This window comes from Hemiscyllium ocellatum, chromosome 15 (assembly GCF_020745735.1).
Source record: "Hemiscyllium ocellatum isolate sHemOce1 chromosome 15, sHemOce1.pat.X.cur, whole genome shotgun sequence".
Taxonomy (NCBI): Eukaryota; Metazoa; Chordata; class Chondrichthyes; order Orectolobiformes; family Hemiscylliidae; genus Hemiscyllium; species Hemiscyllium ocellatum.
The window spans coordinates 14,341,703-14,362,818 of NC_083415.1; the positions used below are offsets into that span (position 1 = coordinate 14,341,703).

General features: G+C 43.2%; 1 protein-coding gene across 3 annotated transcripts in view; it reads left to right on the forward strand.

Moving 5' to 3' along the window:
• Window positions 1-18,154: 18,154 nt before the first annotated feature.
• The window catches only part of LOC132822892 (nuclear receptor coactivator 5-like), a 36,408-nt gene continuing 33,446 nt past the window's right edge, over window positions 18,155-21,116 (forward strand). For 2 of the 3 annotated variants that reach the window (XM_060836282.1, XM_060836284.1), the window contains exon 1: window positions 18,157-18,307. The gene's annotated coding sequence lies outside the window, so the exon portion shown is untranslated. Of the gene's footprint in view, window positions 18,308-21,116 lie in introns of all 3 variants that reach the window. The other variant, XM_060836281.1, reaches the window with a different exon arrangement.

The window sequence follows — 21,116 nt, forward strand, 5'->3', positions numbered from 1 at the left end:
TGAAACTTGAAAAGGTTCAGAAAATTTACAAGGATGTTGCCAGGGTTGGAGGATTTGAGCTATAGGGAGAGGCTGAACAGGCTGGGCTGTTTTCCCTAGAGCGTCGGAGGCTGAGGGGTGACCTTATAGAGGTTTACAAAATTATGAGGGGCATGGAAAGGATAAATAGACAAAGTCTTTTCCCTGGGGTCGGGAGTCCAGAACTAGAGGGCATAGGTTTAGGGTGAGAGGGGAAAGATATAAAAGAGACCTAAGGGACAACCTTTTCACGCAGAGGGTGGTACGTGTATGGAATGAGCTGCCAGAGGATGTGGTGGAGGCTGGTACAATTGCAACATTTAAGAGGCATTTGTATGGGTATATGAATAGGAAGGGTTTGGAGGGATATGGGCCGGGTGCTGGCAGTGGGACTAGATTGGGTTGGGATATCTGGTCGGCATGGACAGGTTGGACCAAAAGGTCTGTTTCCATGCTGTACATCTCTATGACTCTATAACATAATTCCTATTTTTGTCTTAATGTGGAAGGTGGCCATGATCACTGCAGTTTATGACACGCATCCAACTTACAACTGTTCAGTTTTACAGTAATTACACATCACTTTCAAAGTACATTACCGTACAAAACGACAAATCTAAATAGTTAGGTGCATGGCTCTTCTAATTCTAGTATGACCTGGCAGGTCGAAAATATGAGTGGGATGAAAGGATGGGAAGACAAATATATTCCCTCCTCCCACTCAGATTAATTAAATATGGATCATAATCTTGCTGTGAATGATAGCAATTTGAATATCCCAGAAAGCCTCGGTCAAAGTAACAACAACATAGATAAAGTGGACGCTGTAGATATGATGGATTGGAATTTCCAAAATGTATTTGATAAATTACCACATCAATGCTTATGACATAAAAAAGGGGTGATGAAGAGGCTGGCATATAAGCATATAAGTGATTGGTTGACTAACAGTGAGCAGAGGCATAAATCAGTCATTTTCAGGTTGGTAAGGCACTCACAGACTGCCACAGAAATTAGCTATTTACAATCTTTATAAATGATTGATGAAGGAAACATATATAAAGTAGCTAAATTTGTTGATAGCACAAAGATAGTAGGGGAACAAATTGTGAGCATAACAATTCTGAGGACCAATTTCACTCCAGAACATCCCAGATGGCCTCCTGCTTCAACAACTGCAATTTCCCATCCCATATGGTCAACAATGCCCTCCAGCACAACTCCTCCACTTCCTACACTCCACCCTTAAACCACCCCACATCCCCTGACTCCCGATACAACACATCATTCTCTGCCATTACCGCCACCTACAGTCAGACCCCCATACTTTTCAGCATTCCGCAGAGACCATTCCCTCTGTGACTCCCTTGTTAGGTCCATGTCCCCCAACACCCGCCCCACCAACCGACCCTCCACTCCTGGCACCTTCCCTTGCTACCACAAGAGGTGCAAAACCTACACCCACACCTCCCCCCTCATCTCCATCCAAGGCCCTAAAGGACCCTTCCACATCCGGCAGAGATTTTCCTGCACCTCCAAACACCTCATCTACTCTGCCCGTTGCTCTCAATGAAGTCTTCTCTACATTGGGGAGTCAGGACGCCAACTTGTGGAATGTTTCACAGAACATCTCTGGGACACACACATTAAACAACCCCACTGTCCTGTGGCCGATCACTTCAAATCCCCCTCCTACTCCACCAAGGACATGCAAGTGCTGGGCCTCGTCCACAGCCAAATGTTTGCCAATCAACGACTGGAGGAAGAACACCTCATTTTCTACGTTGGGACCCTCCAACCACATGGCATCAATGTTGATTTCACCAGTTTTCTAATCTCCCCTTCCCAACCTTATCCTAGATTCAACCCTCCAATTCGGCATCACCATCTTGAACTGTCCATCTTCTTTTCCACCTATCTGCTCCAACCTCCACTCTGACTTATCACCATCATCCTCCAGCTTTATTTACCTATCGCATTCCGAGGTACCTTCTCCCCAGCCCCACAGCCACTTCCATTTATCTCTCAACACCTTGCAACCCCCAAAAAAATACATTCCTGATGAAGAGCTTATGCTCAAAATGTCAACTTTCCTGCTCCTCGAATGCTACTTGACTGGCTGTGCTTTTCCAGCATCACATGTTTTGACTCTGATCTCCAGCCTCTGCAGTCCTCACTTTCTCCATGAGCATAACGTGTCCATAATGGGATGTATGGTGAATTGATTGGTGAAAAATTGGGAGATGGGGTAAAAAATGCTAATGTTGTCTATTTTGGGAGGAAAAATGGAATAAAACAGCTTATGGTTTACATGGAGAGAGCTTACAGAACTAGTTGGCACAGTGAGATCTGGGTGCCTTCATATGTAAGTCATAGAAGGTTTTTTTTGTAGGTTGAACAATTTATTTGGAAGGCAAAATGTTTTTGAATAAATAATATAATTAAGTAACATGCAGAGAAATATTTAATGGTATTCAGTATGAGTTGAAATTAAAATACTGAAATCTGTGAAACTGAGCACTGAAAAAACAGAACTCGAGTTCATATGGGGAAGAGAGGGGATGATATCGCTTCATGTCACCTGAAAAGATAGAAGGTTGATGGATAAAATTTTTACCTCATAGTTTTTAATTACAGTTGTATAAAAGTGAATTGAAGAAAGAAGAATCAAGATAAATGATGTCACTTAACAAACAATTTCACATGACTGTACTCTGGCATGGTTGAAAGAATAAATCAAACCTTAAGATCCTCAATAGCAAAGGCAATCCAGAAGACACAGAAAAGTGAGACGACGCTTTTGCAAGGCATCCTGATATGTTTACGAGTTATCCCAAAAAACAATGGAATTGGTACCATTTGAATAAAAGACCTATTGAACTAAGAAATTAGTATAAGTAATAATTGCGAGTGGAGTCAATGCAAGATTACTTAATGGTAGATCTGTGAAAATGTTGGGAAAGTAAGTTACACAAGGTTCTGAATGAAGTGAAGGACAGACAGGTAGCTGTGGACATAGAGCAAAATCAACATTTTGATACTATTGTGGGGAAAAATACCAGTGTCGCCGTCAGAATCGGGGTTCAATGACAGAGTTTATTGCACAAGGAAATACCGCAGCTCTAGGGAGAGAAAGACACCAGTAGCACAGTGGTCAGCTGCGAGTCATATCTCGACCCGGAGCACACGTCAAGAAACTTTTATACATCTTGTGAAAAAAATAGGCCAGTGATGAGATTATCTTTGAAACATGGTTTGTTTATGGCAATTATTGCAGAATCGTTGATAGTTTCGATATGGTCCTTGCCATTTCCACTGCAGCCTTTGTTGATTTCCGCATGGTCATTGAAACTTACAATGTCTACACTAAAACTGACAAAGTCTGCATGGAAATCCATTGCTGCAGTAGTGGGCACTAATTGCTCTTCCTGAGAAGGATGATTACTGCAGTCATGGCTATTAGCATTGAGTCTGCATCAAACTGTCAGCATTTCTGCAAGAGGTGTTGGCTGGACCCAGCCACTTCAGTGGGCAGTGTTTGTTACTCATGTGTGTTCTCTCCCCCACCTGCCTTAAACTAATGAACTGGGTTGTGAGTGCATTGTGCTGGCATTTCGGTGCCCCAGGCAGTGTCTGTATCTGCTCTGCTGTTTCTCTCCATATTGTGATCTGGTGGCCATCTTGTGTGTGTGTGTGCTTAGTGTCACCCTGCTCCATGACAACTCCCTCTTCAATACTCACAGGTACTAGGAGACAATGGTAATAGTAAATATGGGGCCAGGACACAGCAGATTCCAGCAACAGAGTCACAGCTTTTGAGGGAAACTAACAGATGATGTGTGCGCGCTGATCCATATGAAAATGTTGAGTAGATGGAAACACCAAACACAATTAAAACCGTACGAGAATTCTATGGAAGTTCACAACTGCCTAGCATGGCTCAACACACACTAGGCAATGCCATGTCCCCAACTCCTATGCACACACATGATCAGATTTTGTTCTCCTAACTACTAGGCATTGTGATTTCTAGCAGCAGTGTCCAATGATAAACCGGAATTGCTTCTATCAAGTTCATTCTAACTACAATCTTGTAAGCATTGCTTTCACTCAGTTAAAGAGGTAGTGACACAATGCTTTCTTAGCATAAACACACTAAAACTATCTTTCGATGCATACGTTCTCAATTTGTTGTAGTCTGCCCACTTCAGTCTATCCTTTTGGGAGATGGTGTACCTAACCAAGTTAACAAATACTAGTCTAACTTCCTGAAGAAGGGCTCATGCCCGAAACGTCGACTCTCCTGCTCCTTGGATGCTGCCTAACCTGCTGCACTTTTCCAGCAACATATTTCCAGCTCTGATCTCCAGCATCTGCAGTCCTCACTTTCTCCTAGTCTAACTCAACCCTGGGGTTTCCACCCCTTCTCTGGTGACCAAATAGTCAGAGTGGCTCATGATCATTAGGGGTGTGTAAATTAACCCCACCTGTCTTTCACCATCTAACAACTTTCTTTGTTACGTTAGGGCCCAGGTGTCCTTGGAGAAGGAGCACGCGGTGTCCACCAACAGCCTGGATTTATTCAGGGATAGGTGGGCGCCGCAGGGAGTGGAGTGCAAGATTTCCCCCTCCAACGGCACGGTGGCACAGTGGTTAGCACTGCTGCCTCACAACGCCTGAGACCCGGGTTCAATTCCCGACTCAGGCGACTGACTGTGTGGAGTTTGCACGTTCTCCCTGTGTCTGCGTGGGTTTCCTCCGGGTGCTCCGGTTTCCTCCCACAGTCCAAAGATGTGCGGGTCAGGTGAATTGGCTATGCTAAGTTGCCCGTAGTGTTAGGTAGGGGTATGGGTGGGTTTCGCTTCAGTGGGTCGGAGTGGATTTGTTGGGCCGAAGGGCCTGTTTCCACACTGTAAATCTAATCTAAAAAAAACCCTCTATTTTGATTTAGTCCCTGCGCTCCCCTTCACTGTTTGATCACACATCATAGCCCTTTGATGGGAAGGGCACTGCTTGTCACTGGCCACGCATGTGTTTTCCTATCTTCCTGGTGGTGGAAATTGAATAAAGATTTGTGCACTTTGTGTCTCTCTCACCTGCACACACACACACCATGGGTGCTGGGGAAAAATAAGCACTACCGCAGTTAATGAAAAAAAGAAAAAGAAAACAAAACAGGAAAAAAAATACAAAGGGAAAAAAAAGGAGTGTAAGGGCACTGCTTGTCACTGGACCTCTCGGGTGTTTTCCCTGTCAAGAGTGGGATCAGTGCGAGTGTGTGCAAGGACTTGAAGGTTAAAGAAAAACAACTTTCTTTGTTCCAGCACTAGAGACAAGCACATGTCCCAATCACAGCTCACTACTGTTTCTAAACAATGAGCATGGCCATTCATAAACTCCCTTCCTCAGCAGAGGAATGTTTACGTATAATAAACCTCACTCCAACTTCTAACACCATTAGACGTTGTAATCGCTCTTTACTGAACTCACTGTGCACCTACATTCCAGTCATGATCCATTTGTATGGTGCCTTTTGGGTGTTGCTTTGTTTCCACGCAGCAGAAAATGTCATTCCCTTTCATTCTCTATGGTGGTGTTGATGCTGTGGTACATATGCCGAGCATGAATACCTGACCAGCTGTGCTTTTTCAGCACCACACTTTCAACTCTGATCTCCAACATCTGCAGTCCTCACTTTCTCCTAGATGAATATCCATGGGTTGCTAAATTAAAAACATGCCAGTCCTAATTGGAGTTGTTCAGGCTTAATATCTTTTGAATTGGGGCCAATGCTTCTACATTTCCTTCTTTCAAATGTTAGGTATCACTTGCACAGGTATCACTACCTGTTGGCTGATCTTCAGGTATCAATGCTCCACAAGCTTAAATGATTTTAATGCAAGTAACAATGCAGTTTTTAAGTTCAGTAGGCTTCCAAGAAGTGAAGAACCAACAAGCCTCACTCTTGGCTTCAGAGGCCTTGAAGATCATCTTCCACACTAGAGTCTGCTCTATGATGCAGGATGAGTCATACTTGTGTTTCTTCTTCTAGAAGGTACGTAGAGAGAGCCCTGTGATCAGCAGCCTGAAGGAAGAAGACAGCTTGGTAAAGTCATCACAGTCTGATTGTCACAAGAATGGATCATAACCCCAGATCACTAATGAACATATCAAATTTGAATGCTGCTAGCTAGCCACAGTTGAATGGAACCAGGATGAAGGAATTTCAAATTAGCTGTAAAACTCAGTATCTCAAAGTAGCCTGTCCAACTACCATTGTCAATGCAATCAGCAACATACACTGAACCAGGTGCAATGTTGACTATCTACCACTCACAAATGACTGAGAGACTGACTCATTTATCTTTTTAACTTTGGACTCATTTTTGATTCCAAATCTGTGTTCGTGCCTTATCTTACTATTTCTACTCCTGTTTAGTAATTAATAGTCACTCTTTTTTAAACTCAAACAAGCCATTAAATTGCTTCCTTTTAAAATAAAAATTGACAGAACAACTTCAATTATCCAAACGAGACAGGTGGGGAGTATTTTGTTCGGATAACTGATTGTTCAGATAACTGATCAGAATCAGTAAGTATCTCAAATCAAGTTAAAATGAATAGAATGTTGAATTAAGTTAACATTTAAACACTTGCACTAGACAGAAATAATTCAGCCAGTGGAAAGGCCACCCTCGGGTGTACACCAAACTGCTGTCTCTAACCTTTTCAGCCGGATTTTGAGGCCATCTATTCCTTTCCTCTCCTTTGCTTCTTCTCCTTCAGGTCTCTCCCCTTAGCTACCATCTGCCATGCACTTCCTTCACTGCTATCGGTTGGAAACTGCAGCCTTGCACAAACAGTGCCAGGGATGCAATGCCGTCTACCTCTGGGGCCTTGCACAACAGTTCCACCCTTACTGGAAACCCCTCTAAAGGAGCGAGAAAACCATATCCTCTACTGTAAGATTTATCTCATCATTTAATATTTTAAAACAAGCAGAAAGAAAATAAATGACAGAGGCAAAGTGAGAGAGAAGTTGCTGACTTCACTGATGGGCAATCTATCTTGGAAAGAGAGTTTCTGCATGTTGTGACAAATTTCAGTTTCTGATCTCAAACTTCGGGACCTTTAGCTCTTTCTCAGATAATCTGAAATTCAGATAATTGATGCTTGGATAACTGAGGTTGTTCTATATTTGGTCTGCGAGGAAGGTATGCATACGGGAGAGGTTCCTTTGCAAATTCATCTTGTTGTGACCAACCAAGAAAATGTGTGAATAAAGGAGGACAGCCAGTTCATTCCACCTCAGCCAGGGGCTTGAAAATGGGGATATCCGATCTGGAACTATAATAACTTGGGGAACTTTATCCACAGTCTGGATGTAACACTGATATTTTGAGAACAGACCAATGTTTTCATGCCAGACAGTATGACCGGAGGCTTGCATATAGCATGGTATCCAAGTCATTCCTGTCCTCTATTACAAAGATTTTTGATGACTGTAAAGGAGAGCCTGAACAAACCTCTAACTTCAGATGAAATGACTGTGGCCAGCACGAAGGGTCTGTTTCCACACTAAGTAATCTAATCTAAGTTCTCAGAAGAGTAAAACTCCTCAAAGTGATAGCTTACAACCAAGTTGTATTCATCTCTGTGGGACGTGATTGGCAGGACCTGCTGCACATATACCAGAGTAAGTTTCTGGCAGCCAGTTTGAATCCATGAGGAAAGGCATCATCACTTTCATCTACCAGCAGAAGGAGCCCAGCACTCCAGTTACAATATAGCAATAAGACAGGAGGCAACAGAGAATATATTGAGGCCTCGAATCAAGGAAGGGTGAGTAGCAGTTCAGCGATACAATAGCAAGAGAGGAAGCCCAGGTTTAACAGCTGGAGCTTCAAGACAACACCTGAATGGGAAAGAAAATACAAACAAACAAATCAGGTACCAGGTTGGAAAGGTGGATCAGTGGTTTGTGATTAAACAAGTGTATATTTTAAGAAACAACAAATTACCTGGGGAGGAGCAGAGGAATGTCATTAAGCTGCTAGGAACCAACCACAACTGAATTTGATTTTTAAAAAAAGTCACATTGCAGAAAATCTAAGTTCATTGACTGATAAGATGTTGTTAAGGATTGGCTTATAGATTAGCGAAGTGTTCTACTGTTTTTGAAAGAAAGGGTAACAGAGACATTAGAAATAAATGAGAGTTGAGGCCAATTTAATCAACTAACATAAGGGAGCCAAAGTACAATAAGGCAAGGAGAATAAATTTAACATAAGGGAAGTTAGTTTACGACTGAGACCAGGTATGGCAGGGGAACTCAGTCCTTGTGTTGCATGGTGATGTGGGACATTTTAGACTCTCATGGAAATCTGGATGACAATGATATGAAGTAAATGCCACCGGGTTGGTCAGCTTCAGTGCCTGAGCATCAATTGGAGGCATGTTATATATCTCGAAGGCTGAGAATTACATGGATAGCATATTTTTCTTTCGATGTAGTCATCCTACAGCTCAAGTAAGTACAGCTGGAGAAGGAATGTGTGTCTTCTGGCCAGAAGAAGTGAGGCAGGCAAGTAGTTAAGAAAGCCCAGAGTACAACCCGCACAAGCACGGATTTTGTGTGTTGAAAACCTGAGTGAGGTAGCTTCTTTGGGAAGTGCAGCCACAGACTAGCCGCATAAGGGGGTAGCAGAAAGAAAGGGAGAACATTAGTGGTATATGGTTGATACAATCTGGCAGGATATTGACAGGCTTTTCTGCAGCCATAGACATGTGTTGCCTCACTGGGCTAGTGTCAAGAAAGTCACTAAAAGGTAGCAGGGCATTCTGAAGAGGGAAGGCAAACAGAGAGGTTGTGGTTCACTTGATCCAGTGACAAAGGTACAAGGAGGGATGGGATCCTGAAACAAGAATATAGGGAGCTTGGTAGCAGATTAAAAAGCAGGACTTCAAAGGTTGTAATCTCTCGATTACTTTCGGTTATGCGCTGGTGAGTACAGGAATAGATAGACAGAATAGATGAATGTGTGGCTGAAGAGATGGAGTACGAGGGAGGGGTTTAGATTCCTAGACACCTAGGACCATCTGAGAAGGTAAGACTTACCCTACTGATGTATCTATGCTGGAATAGGAACAACATCTTTTCTGGGGGTGGTTTTGTTGTTAGTGTAGTTGGTGAGGGTTTAAACTAATTCCACAGGGGGTTGGGATTCAGAGTGGAGGAACAGTGCGAGGTGACATGTACACAAATGTAGAAGGTGATCCAAGTCAATCTGAAAGGCAGTGTGAATATAGCCAAATTAAAGGCACAAGGGTGTACAGCAAAGCTGGATGATATTTATTCTAATGTAATGAATTTTGCAAGTAAGGCAAATGAGTTTAGAGTATGATTAACACATAGATATATGACATAATTGTTATCACAGAAACATGGTGAGGGAGGAACAGAATTGGCAGCTCAATATTCTAAGCTCACTAATAGTTGAGACAACATGTGGGTTATAAAAGAAGTGCTGGTGTCACAATAGTGATCAAGGAGTTAATTACTACAATAGGGAGGGACAATAGCTTAAAAGATTCTTCAACCGAAGCCACATGGGTAGAACTTAAAAACGAAAGGGAACAATCACTTGACAGAGCTGTACTATAAATACGCAAATAGTCAGGGAAAGATAGAAAGATACGCAGGCAAATCTCAGTGAAGCATACAATTAATAGGGTAATAGTAGCAGGAAATTTCAATCTCTACAATATTCATCAGGATAAGAGGTGGGACGGTACTGGATCTGATTTTATGTTATACAAGTATTGATGTGTCAGTGGGTCAGCATTTTGCTGATAGTGACCATAACTCTAAGATTCAAGTCAATCATGAGTAATGGCAGGGATAGACCAGAAATAGTTTCTGACTTGGGGAGAAGACTCATTTTAAAATGAGGAGAAAGGATTTGGCCAAAGTACTTGCAGGTTAATCCACATTAGAGCAGTGGAGGTCTTTCAAACGGGTAATAGTGAGAGTGCAGGTCAGACATATTCCCACAAAGATGAAAGATGGGTCCAACAAGTGCAGAGAACTCTGGATATCAAGAGATGAATAGGATTAATAAGGGGAGAAAAAGAAACTTATGGCAGATACCAACAGCTCAAGAGGAGCACAAGAAGTGCAGGGGGTTACTTAAATAATAAATTAGGAGAGCGAAGGGAGGACATAAAGAAACACTGGTGGGTAAAATTAAGGAAAATCCAAAAAAGTGTTTTTAAAATGCATTTGGGGAAGAGAATAACCACTGAAAGAGTAGGGGGTACAAAATTATGAGAGGCATACATGGAGAGAAATGTTTCACCTTAACAGAGCGGGTCAATAACCAGGGATACAATTTTAAGGTAAGAAGTAGGTGGTGTAGAAGCGATTTGGAACTAATTGCCTAAGAAGGTTGCAGAAACGGGAACCATCAAGGGATTTAAGTATTTGGATGATCATTTGAAATACCATAGCATATGTTATGGGCCAATTGCTTGAAAATGAGATTAGAAAAAAAATGTTTGATGACTGGTGCAGACAGGTGGGCCATTGTGACCTCTCCTATGTTGTAAAAACACTATGATTCCAAAGCTCTATGAGTGGGAGGAAATTAGAAATTAGTTGTTTGTTTATAGGAAAGTTGCGTATTACTGAATAAGACACACATTGTGTTGAAGCTATTTGTCTAGCACTGATTGGGGAAATGCACAAGAAATAATAATACAAAGTAAAAACAATATTTAAACTTAATTCAAAAAGTCATTGTGTATCACACAAATTAGTTACAAATTTCAGAGCTGCTGCAATGTTAGGAAAATATACATCCCAAAGACTCCGGATTCCATTAAACAGTAGATCACATTTGTTGATTGCAAACAGGTAAGGTACTGACTGTACCTAATGAGCCTGTGCTTGCAAAATCCAAAGTCCAATATTAGATGGGATGCCATGATTGGACATTTGCTAAACAATAAAGGTGCCATGATTCTAAAGCTTTATGACTACAAGTGTGAGGAAGTCTGGTGACTTGTGGTGTTCCACAAGGGTCGGTGTTGGGACCACAACTTTACACATTAATAATCTGGATGAAGGAACTGAGGGAATTCTGGCTGAGTTTGCAGATGATACAAAGATAGGTGGAGGGGCAGGTAGTATTGAAGAGGGGTGGGAGGCTGCAGAAAGATTTAGATAGGTTAGGAATGTGGGCAAAGAAGTGGCAGATGAAATACAACATGGAAAAGTGTGAGATCATGCATTTTGGTAGGAAAAATAGAAGCATGGACTATTTTCTAAATGGGACTGGCAAATGGGAGAAATCTGAAGTGCACAGGATCTTGCAAGTCCTCATCCAGGTTTCTCTCAAGGTAAACTTGCAGGTTGAGTCAGTAGCTAGGAAGGCAAATACAATGTTATCATTCATCTCATGAGGAATTTAGAATCTCTACAGTGTGGAAACAGGCCCTTCACCCCAACCAATCTACACCTACCCTCCAGAGAGTAACCCACCCAGAGCTATATCCCTACCCTGTATATACCCCTGACTAATGCACCTAACCGACATATCCCTGAACACCACGGGCAATTTAGCATGGCCAGTTCATCTAACCTGCGCATCTTTGGATTGTGGGAGGAAACCGGAGTACCTGGAGGAAACCCACTCCATACAGTCACCAGAGGTTGGAATTGAACCCAGGTCCCTGGCGCCAATGAGGCAGCAGTGGTAACCAGTGAGCCACTGTGCTGCCTTTTACGAATTTTATAGAATTCCCACAGTGTGAAATAGGCCCTTCGGCCCAACAAATCTACAATGACCCTCTGAAGAGCTACGCACCCAAACCCATTCTCCATTACTGTACATTTACAGGACTAGAATATAAAAGCAGGGATGCACTTCTGAGGCTCTAGAAAGCTTTTATCAGACCACATTTAGAGTATTGTGAGCAATTATGGACCCCATACCTCAGGAAAGATGTATTGGCCCTCTGGAGCAGGTCCAGGGAAGGTTCATCAGAATGATCCCAGGAACGAAAGCCTTAACATTTGTGGAGTCCGAGACTACATTCCATGGAGGAATGATTCCGGGAGGATCTGATTGAAACGGTCAGAAAAAGGAACAACCTGGACAGAATGGACATTGGGAAGATGTTTCCATTGGGAGGAGAGACAAGGACCTGAGGGCACAGCCTTAGAGTAAAGGGAAGACCTTTTAGAACAGAGATAAGGAGAAATGTCTTTAACCAAAGAGTGGTGAATCTATGGAATTCATTGCCACAGAAGACTGTGGAGATCAGGTCACTGAGTATATTTAAAACAGATGGAGATCAGTTTGATTGCCAAGGGGATCAAAGATTGTGGGGAGAAAGCGGGAAAATAGGACTGAAAATCTTATTAGCCATGATTGAATGGTGGAGCAGATTCAATGGGCTGAATGGCCAAATGTCTGCTCCTATGTCTTATAACTTAGATATTAGTTGCACGGTTATACAAAACTTGAGTATTACTGAAGAAGAAACACATTTTGTTTAGCACTCATCGGGGAATGCACAAGAAATAATGAGACATCAGTTCTGAGGAAGGATTGCTCGACCCAAAATGTTAACTCTGGTTTCCCTCCACAGACACTGCCAGACCTGCTGAGCTTTTCCAGCAATTTCTATTTTTGGTTAAAAAAAATCTTTGAGTTGGCGAAGAATTACAATGTAAGTCTGTTACATTGACAATTCACTGAGAATCAGGAACTATACAAAAGGGAGGCACAGGTAAGACTCAGAACAGCTCACACCTCCAGAGCATGTTATAGACAGAGCCTCCAGCTCCACCCCTTGCTTGTCTTAATCATGCATCGCCTCAATTACATACATAACATAAATCTGCACATGGTTGCTCCACTTTGGAACACTCCTGATCTTGAGGTTCCCGCCTTTCTGGCCATCTGTCTTTCTTGATTTTGCTCTACTAACTCTCTGGTCTCTTGGATCACTTGGACTGGGCATCCATGAGCAATGGTAGCACCTGTCCCTCCACCAGTCCTACAAAATCAATGTAAATCCACTGCACCATGCTTGAATTTATTTTCATGGGTAAAGAGGCAACAATAGTGGCATGATCCCACTTTCTGCTCAATCTGGGAGTCCACATTCAGCCATGAAAAATAGCTTCTGGCTATCACTTTCATTCACAATACACCAAGGTGCCCTTGTTTCAGCACCTTTCTTCTTAATTGGGGAGAAATAACAACTCGCATTCCTTACATTAATTGAATTGAATTTATTGTCACATGTACCAAGGCACAGTGAAAAGCTGTGTCTTGCGAGCAATACAGGCAAATCACATTGTTGAGTAGCATAGATAAGTAAATAATAGGTAAACGGCAGCAAAAACAAAAACACAGGTACAGGTGGATGTTATGCATTTGTTAATCCATTCAGTATTCTAACAGCAGTAGGATAGAAACTATTTCAGAACTGACTGGTGCATGTGTTCAGGTTTCTGTACCTTCTCCCTGATGGTAGAGGTTGTAGAAAAACATTGCCAGGGTGGGATGGATCTTTGAGAATGCTGGTGGCCTTTCCTTGACAGCAGGCCTGGTAGACAGATTCTATAGATGGGAGGTTGGCCTTTGTGATTGTCTGGGCTGAGTTCACAACTCTCTGTAACCATCTCCGATCTTGAATGGTACAATTGTCATACGGTAGTGATATATCCAAATAGAATGTTCTCGATGGCGCCCCTATAAAAGTTGGCAAGTGTATTCGCCGTCATGCCAAATTTCGTCAGCTACATGAATAAAAGATGTGCTGGGCCTCTATTCAGTGCATTCGCATGAAGAGTCCAGGAAAGCTTGTTGTGGATGACCACTCCCAGGAGCTTGACACTCTCCACTCATTCCACCTGTGCTGTTAATGTGTGTGGGGGGGTGGGGGGGCACAAGTAACATCCTGCTGAAAGTCAATAATGAGTTCTTTGGTTTTGCCAGCATTGAGAGCTAGGTTGTTCTCAGTGCACTATTTTTTCAGATCTGCCACCTCCTGTTTGTAGTCTGTTTCCTCACCATCTGAGATTCAACCGACTATGGTGGGACTGGAGCTTTGGATGCTGAGGGGTGACCTTATAAGAGGTTTAAAATCTGATTGAAGATTTGTAGCTCGGGTATCCGTTGTTGTGGTTCTGCTCGCCGAGCTGGAAGTTTTTGCTGCAAACGTTTCGTTCCCTGGCTAGGGAACATCATCAGTGCTGTTGGAGCCTCGTGTGAAGCGCTGCTTTGATGTTTCTTCCGGTATAAATACCGGAAGAAACATCAAAGCAGCGCTTCACACGAGGCTCCAACAGCACTGATGATGTTCCCTAGCCAGGGAACGAAACATTTGCAGCAAAAACTTATAAGAGGTTTATAAAATCATGAGGGGCATGGATAGGGTAAATTGACAAAAAGTCTTTTCCCTGGCTTGAGGGAGTCTAGAACTAGTAGACAAAGGATTAGGATAAGAGGGGAAAAAGAGACTTGATGGGCAACTTTTTCACGCAAAGGGTGGTGCATGCATAGAATGACCTGCCAGAGGAAATGGTGTAGGCTGTACAATTACAGCATTTAAAAGTCATCAGCTATATGAATAGGAAGGGTTTAGAGGGATATAGGCAAAGTGCTGGCAAATAGGACTAAACTAATTTAGGATATCTGGATGGCAGGGACGAGTTGGACTGAAGCATCTATTTCCGTGCTGTCTATCTTTATAACTTTATGTGGCACAATAAAATCCATTAAATCTAAAATGACAAATCCCAGGAACAATGTGTCTCAACTGACATTCTCTGCTCTCAGGGACCTCCTTTTTGGTCGTGTATTCCCTTGCCATTGATTACATGCCCCAGGTACTCCATGAAATCTCCAAAACACTTGCATTTCTCCCTTTTTACTTGTAGGCTGTGCTCTTGATATCACTCTAGGGTTCCTTCTAGGTTTTTCAAATTCTCCTCTTCAGGGGATCCCGTAATCAAATATCATCCAGATAACAGTAGATTCCTAGTAACCCACTTAATATGCGATCCATGGACCTCTAAAACAGAGGTGGTAGGGACATGATGCTGAAAGGAAGTTGGAGCAGAGGAGTTCCCTGACTCACTATTTTCAGCAGTAGCTGTGATTCCTTCATAACAGCCATCTGTAGTTGGGCCTGTGACAGATTCACTTTTGCTTTTCCTCCCACCAGTCCACTGAATGAATGGAAGGGGGAGCAATCTGTCCTCAATGCTGTGTTGACCATGACCCGAAAATTACCACAAATTCTCACCGTGCCATCTGCCTTAGAGGTCTATAATATTAGTAAATGTTTTGATAGCTTGCACTGACATGTTTTCACTTGGGGCAGATGATGGCATAGTGAAAATACCACTGGACTTACTAGCCACTGGCTTACACTAATGCTCCGAGGATAAAGGTTCAAATTTCATCCCACCAGCTGTGAAATAATGAAAATTAAACTTTTAATATTTAAACTCTTTTCCACAATGTTAAATTGTACATAGCTCAACATTTGAGAGTATTATTTGGTAAACTGGAGACTTTTGCCCAAAACGTCAACTCTCCTGCTTCTCGGCTGCTGCCTGACCTGCTGTGCTTTTCCACCACCACTCTCTCGACTCTAACCTCCAGGATCTGCAGTTCTCATTTTCACCCAACTGGAACAGCAGTCAGGGTGGTCAGCTGTCAGTGTGAAAGGTGACAGTACAGAATCAGTGAGATCACAGAGGCAGGTATGGAACCGTTAAGCGATATACAATCTGCGCAAATGGCCAGAACTTGGAATTCAGTTGAGATTTACAAGTGAAACTAACAAAATGCTACAGCAGTATCAAAAGATGATTCAGAAAGCCAGACAAAAAAAGTGTAGGAGGAAACCTAGTGACTGGAGAGAACATTCTGAGAAATAGAATCATTTTGAAATGACGACAAACAAGGGCAAAGTAAAGTGAGTACTGAAGGGAACGAAAATATGGATAATCCCTAAAAATACAATTAAACATCATATGCTCAACTAATCCATTACCTGCACAGTGACACATTGTCAGACAATTAAAAAAAAACTCCTTGTGACAGAAGGCAAAATAAAACACTTGCATTTATGTAGTATTTTTAAATGTAGTATAAAGATCCCAAGATGCTCTGAAGAACTTTGTTAGACAACATTTATCACACGCAGTATTTCAAAATAGGTGACCAAATGTTTCATTAAATGGCAGGTTTTCATTTATGATTTTGAAGAAAGATAAAGGAAATTTAGAAAGAATTCCAGCATTTGAGTTCAAGGCAGCTGAAGGAATGACTGTCAATGATGGGTGCTGAAAATGAAGTGCTGCAAGATGGAGGTGCACAGATATCTTGAAGGATTTTTGTGGGATAGAAAAAATTACAAGTGAAGGGAGCAGCATAGCTGTAAGGATCTTTAAGGGAAATGCAAACCATCAAAAAAGGGGAGGAAGAGAGCAGGCCAAATCAAAATGGAGTTGAAGGGGTATAGGGATTTTAATTTTTTTCCTATTCGGAAGTACTCTTACACACAACTGAATGGATTTTATTTCTATTGCAAAAACAACTGTTGCACTTTTTTGCTATTATTAGTCATCACCATTAAATCACCCATGTTCCAAATTGAATAATTCACATGTCAGTATAAGGCTGTTAGGAGCAATGCAAACTAGCAAGGGGAGGGAGAAATTGAAGGAGAAACATTCAGCTGCCCGAGAAGAGTGCCAAAAAGAAACAGAGGCCAGAAAATATTTCACATTCTCAGCCCAGAAAAGAGCAAGACGTCTTGTTATTACATCGCACTGTTGACTGCGTCCCTTGCTGTTTGTCACGTACATTAATGATCTAGACATGAATGCAGGTGGTATGATTAAGTTAACAAATGACAAAAATTGGTGACTATAAAATAGCAAGGAGGAAAGCCATGGATGAACAGGCCATGTTAACAAGCTGGTCAACTCTCAAAAATATAGTGTTGAAACCTGAAAGATGTATTCTTAAGAGGACTAACAAGGCAAGGGAGTACATATTGAATGTTAAGTAAAAAAGATCAGAGAACCCTTGGTGGGCAGGTCCATAGATCCTTGAATGCTGCAGGACTGATAGTTGAGGTGAGGAACAAAGCAGCACGTGAGAGACTTGCTTTATTTGTCAAGGCACTGAATAGAGGTCATGACAGAACAGAATATAACATTAGTGGGCAGCACAGTGGTTAGCACTGCTGCCTCACAGTGCCAGAGACCCGGGTTCAATTCCCGCCTCAGGTGGCTGACTGTGTGGAGTTTGCACATTCTCCCTGTGTCTGCGTGGGTTTCCTCCGGGTGCTCCGGTTTCCTCCCACAGTCAAAGATGTGCGGGCCATGTGAAATGGGCATGCTGAATTACCCGTAGTGTTAGGTAAGGGGTAAATGTAGGGGTATAGGTGGGTTGCGCTTTGGCGAGTCGCTGTGGACTTGTAGGTAAAAACAATGACTGCAGGTGCTGGAAACCAGATTCTGGATCAGTGGTGCTGGAAGAGCGCAGCAGTTCAGGCAGCATCTAAAGAGCAGCGAAATCGACGTTTCAGGCAAAAGCCGAAGGACCTGTTTCTAACATTAGTATTCAAACATTAATTCCACCAAAGGTGGAGAACTGTGACCAAAGGTAATTCACAAGGATATCATCTGGGCTGGAGCAATTCAGCTGTGAAGACAGACTAGGTGGTTTGGGGGTATTTTCTTTGGAACAGAGAAGGCTGTGGGGCAACTGCTGGAAAACGAGATTAGAAGATATGCGCTTGTGTCCAACCGAACGTAATGGAAAAAAAGTACTTCTTTCTGAGCCGTACACAAAAAAACCCTCCAATACTGCTGGCAGTTCCGTGCAGGGACCACCATCCCTGTCATGATTGGCACCACTCGCCCACCAGACTATCCACAACCGACCTGTACCTCTTGGAAACCGCGCATGCGCCATGCTCTGCGAGGGGCTCCACATGGCGCCTGCGCAGACACGGCACGGGCCTGATTTCTGCTCGGCGCACATGAGCAGTCTGGATCAGCCGTCTACATATCCACCCCGCCCCCCAAAAGTGTGCGCATGCGCTGGACAGGAGCCGCGGTTTTTTTTCCCCCTCAGTGAGGAGATAGTGCGGAGTGTCTAGCAGCAGCCAGTTCACAGAGAGAGATCGAAAGCGTCCCTCGCATCGTAATCAGACACTAAAGTGGCCAGTAGCTTCGTTTTGGACGACGGTAAGGGGTTAGGAGGGAGGGTGATGGGGAGTTTTCCCTTGCTGGGATGGGGGATGTGAACTGAGCTTTTCGGCCGTTGGTGAAAGTCGCTGCCTGTAAGATGGCGGCCGGATCGCCTTTCTACAAAGGGACAGCTCGCTCAACATGGCCGACAGGAGAGGAGAGGGAAGGCGATGGAGGCTGGGTTCGGTGGGTTGGGGTAGGGGTGGTATTAAGGATGAAATGGGGGGGGGTTATGAATCTTGGAAGACTGTGTCTGGTGGAGGTTGAGTTGCTGTTGTATAGAAGCTGTCTGACCGGGATGTTTGGTTGGGGGAGAGAGAGAAGAATCACAAAATGGCGGACGGATTTTTGTTCCCTGACGGGTCAGTCATCGTCTGGTCTCTCCACCTTCCTGGGGAGGGGAGGAAGAGGAGGCATGGCGAGTAGTATTGTCGTTTTTACATCAGGCTATCGCGGAACATCTGATATCCCGCACCCATTCACTGTACCTCACGCCTTCATCCCACATCTTCAGCTTTATTTCCCTTGCAGTTTCTCGCCCGTCGATCTTTCTCGCTCTTGCGGTCGTGACTCAATAGGGGGACCGTTTTCGGCGAGCACTTTTCCGACTTGCGCGGGTTGGAGACAGATCAGAGCGAGCGGGCGGGCGATGCACGACTTCACTGGCACTCTGTATCACACGCTGGTGTTTCAGAGACCGCCAGGTCCGTGTACGCAAGCTGGGCCCTAGATTTGCCTGGCGGTTCTAGGTCGGGAATCACACGCTCTCTTCGTCGGACTACTTACATGGTGTTGTCTGGCTTGTTATATTTTTTCGGACGGACTAATAGCTTCGTGTTTGACAGGATTGGGGCCGGACGACGCGCGTGCGCGGATCGAGTTCTCCATTGGCGCAGTTTACCCTCCGGGAGGTGGACTCAGAATGCGCACGCGCAAGGTGCCTGCTCCACCGGGACTTGCGCAGTCGAGGCGCTTTTTAACTTGCTCGCGGTGGTCGGCCTGGTATATGGTTGGATCCCGTGCTGGGGTGGGGTTGGTGGTGCGCACGGCGGGGTCGATTTTCTGATTTACGTTTTCGCTCCAACTTTCCCTCCTCTCCGTAAATTGGCCGGAGCAGAGGCGGTGTGGGGAAAAGATCGCTCAGCTGTGCGACCTTTCTCTCCGTGACATTTGCCTCACCGTGAAATGAGCAGGGAGCAAAAGAAGAGGCGGCATCTTGTGGGAAGACTGAACACTGCTGCGTTTTAAAATGGCTGATCTGTCTTCGCGCTCCCTACGGAACTTTTCTGCTTGGTGTTGGGATTGATAGTATTTCGCTTATCAATTTTTGTTTGGGCGGGGTTGGCAATGACCAATGATGCTTACACTTTGCGCGGTTTAGCGAAACTGTTCGTTAAGCATACCGATAGTTTCCGTAATCATTTGTGTATTTCTAGGTTTAATTCGTTTTCTGATGTCTGCCTACATTTGTTTCCCCTCTTCACTGTGCATTTTTACCTCCTATGGAATTCACGTTCTCTGTACATTTCTTAATAAAATACAGTTTTGTCCACGTTGTAAGCGTTTTCTGTTCTAATGTAGCAAAGGTATGGGGTCATCTATTCTGGTTTCTTTCCACTTCTCTGACTAAGCTGTGGCTTGCAGCTTATTCTACAGACAGAGCATTACTTCGCACCGGTGAGATCAAATTTAACATGCTGCAGATCAGCACTAAAGTAATTTGTTATCAAATATCTAAAATCTTCTGTGCTTGTCAAAAAATAGAACTCCAATAGATACAAAGTGTGATAAGTGAAAGCTGTTGACAGCATTTTCTCAAATCTGTGGGTATATTAAAACACTTTTATTAGCATCTTGAATGTACAGTACAGAACTTCAATGATACTCTTGGAATGTTAGTACAGAATAGAATTCATCCCACTGATGACATCCTGTTCTTTGCGTTGAGAGACAGCAAGTCTACGTTAACTGGTTCATGAGGTTGAGCTTGATAATTCTTTAGCAGTTCCTTTCCAGGCTTGTTTATTTTTTTCTTACCTGCCATTTTTGTGGAGGTACACAGCAAAAATAAGGACATTGAAACATTTCTGTCCATCCATACATGACTGCAAGCTACAAATTATAGGTAACTGATACCTTAAAATGATCCTGTGCAGTTACAGATAACAGTTTTCTGTGTCAATGTGGCTTTTGTGCTTCTTACCTCAGCTGTTGTCTAGTGTGTTAAATGCTATTATAGCAGGATGGGGGTTTGCAAATCACAAATTGAACGGAATTAAGTACATATGGGCAAAATGCAAGAAGGACTATCAGGTGCTTGTCAGGCCATACTGAGGTAACCTGGGAGATCTTTGGGTTTGGAAAATCTACCCATGGCTTCTGTTTGTTGAAGTGATGATCCAGAAAAACTTGTGCAGTGTCATCTGCATTAAATGCAAGTTTTATGACTTTTGCAGTAGCCTAAAGATTTAAAATATGAAAACACACTACAGAATCACGTTGGCCTTCTTTACATCAGAAGATGATTAGCTTATCCTCATGGCCGATTGAGCTTGCCTGCTGACTGCAGTCTGGGGCTAAATAGTTGGAGTGATTCAGTCAATTGTATTCCATGAGGATGTGTGTTCCAGATACTTTTCATGATGATAGTAGAGAAATTGTATTTCATTATCAGCAATTAAGAAATGTACAAGAGTTGAAACTTGGTGACAACATGTATAGGGGATGGCAGTTCCCTTTTGCTCTGGTAAAATATAATTTAGAGAGTAGGAAATTTTAAAGGGATGTTTGTGTAAGAACCATTGTC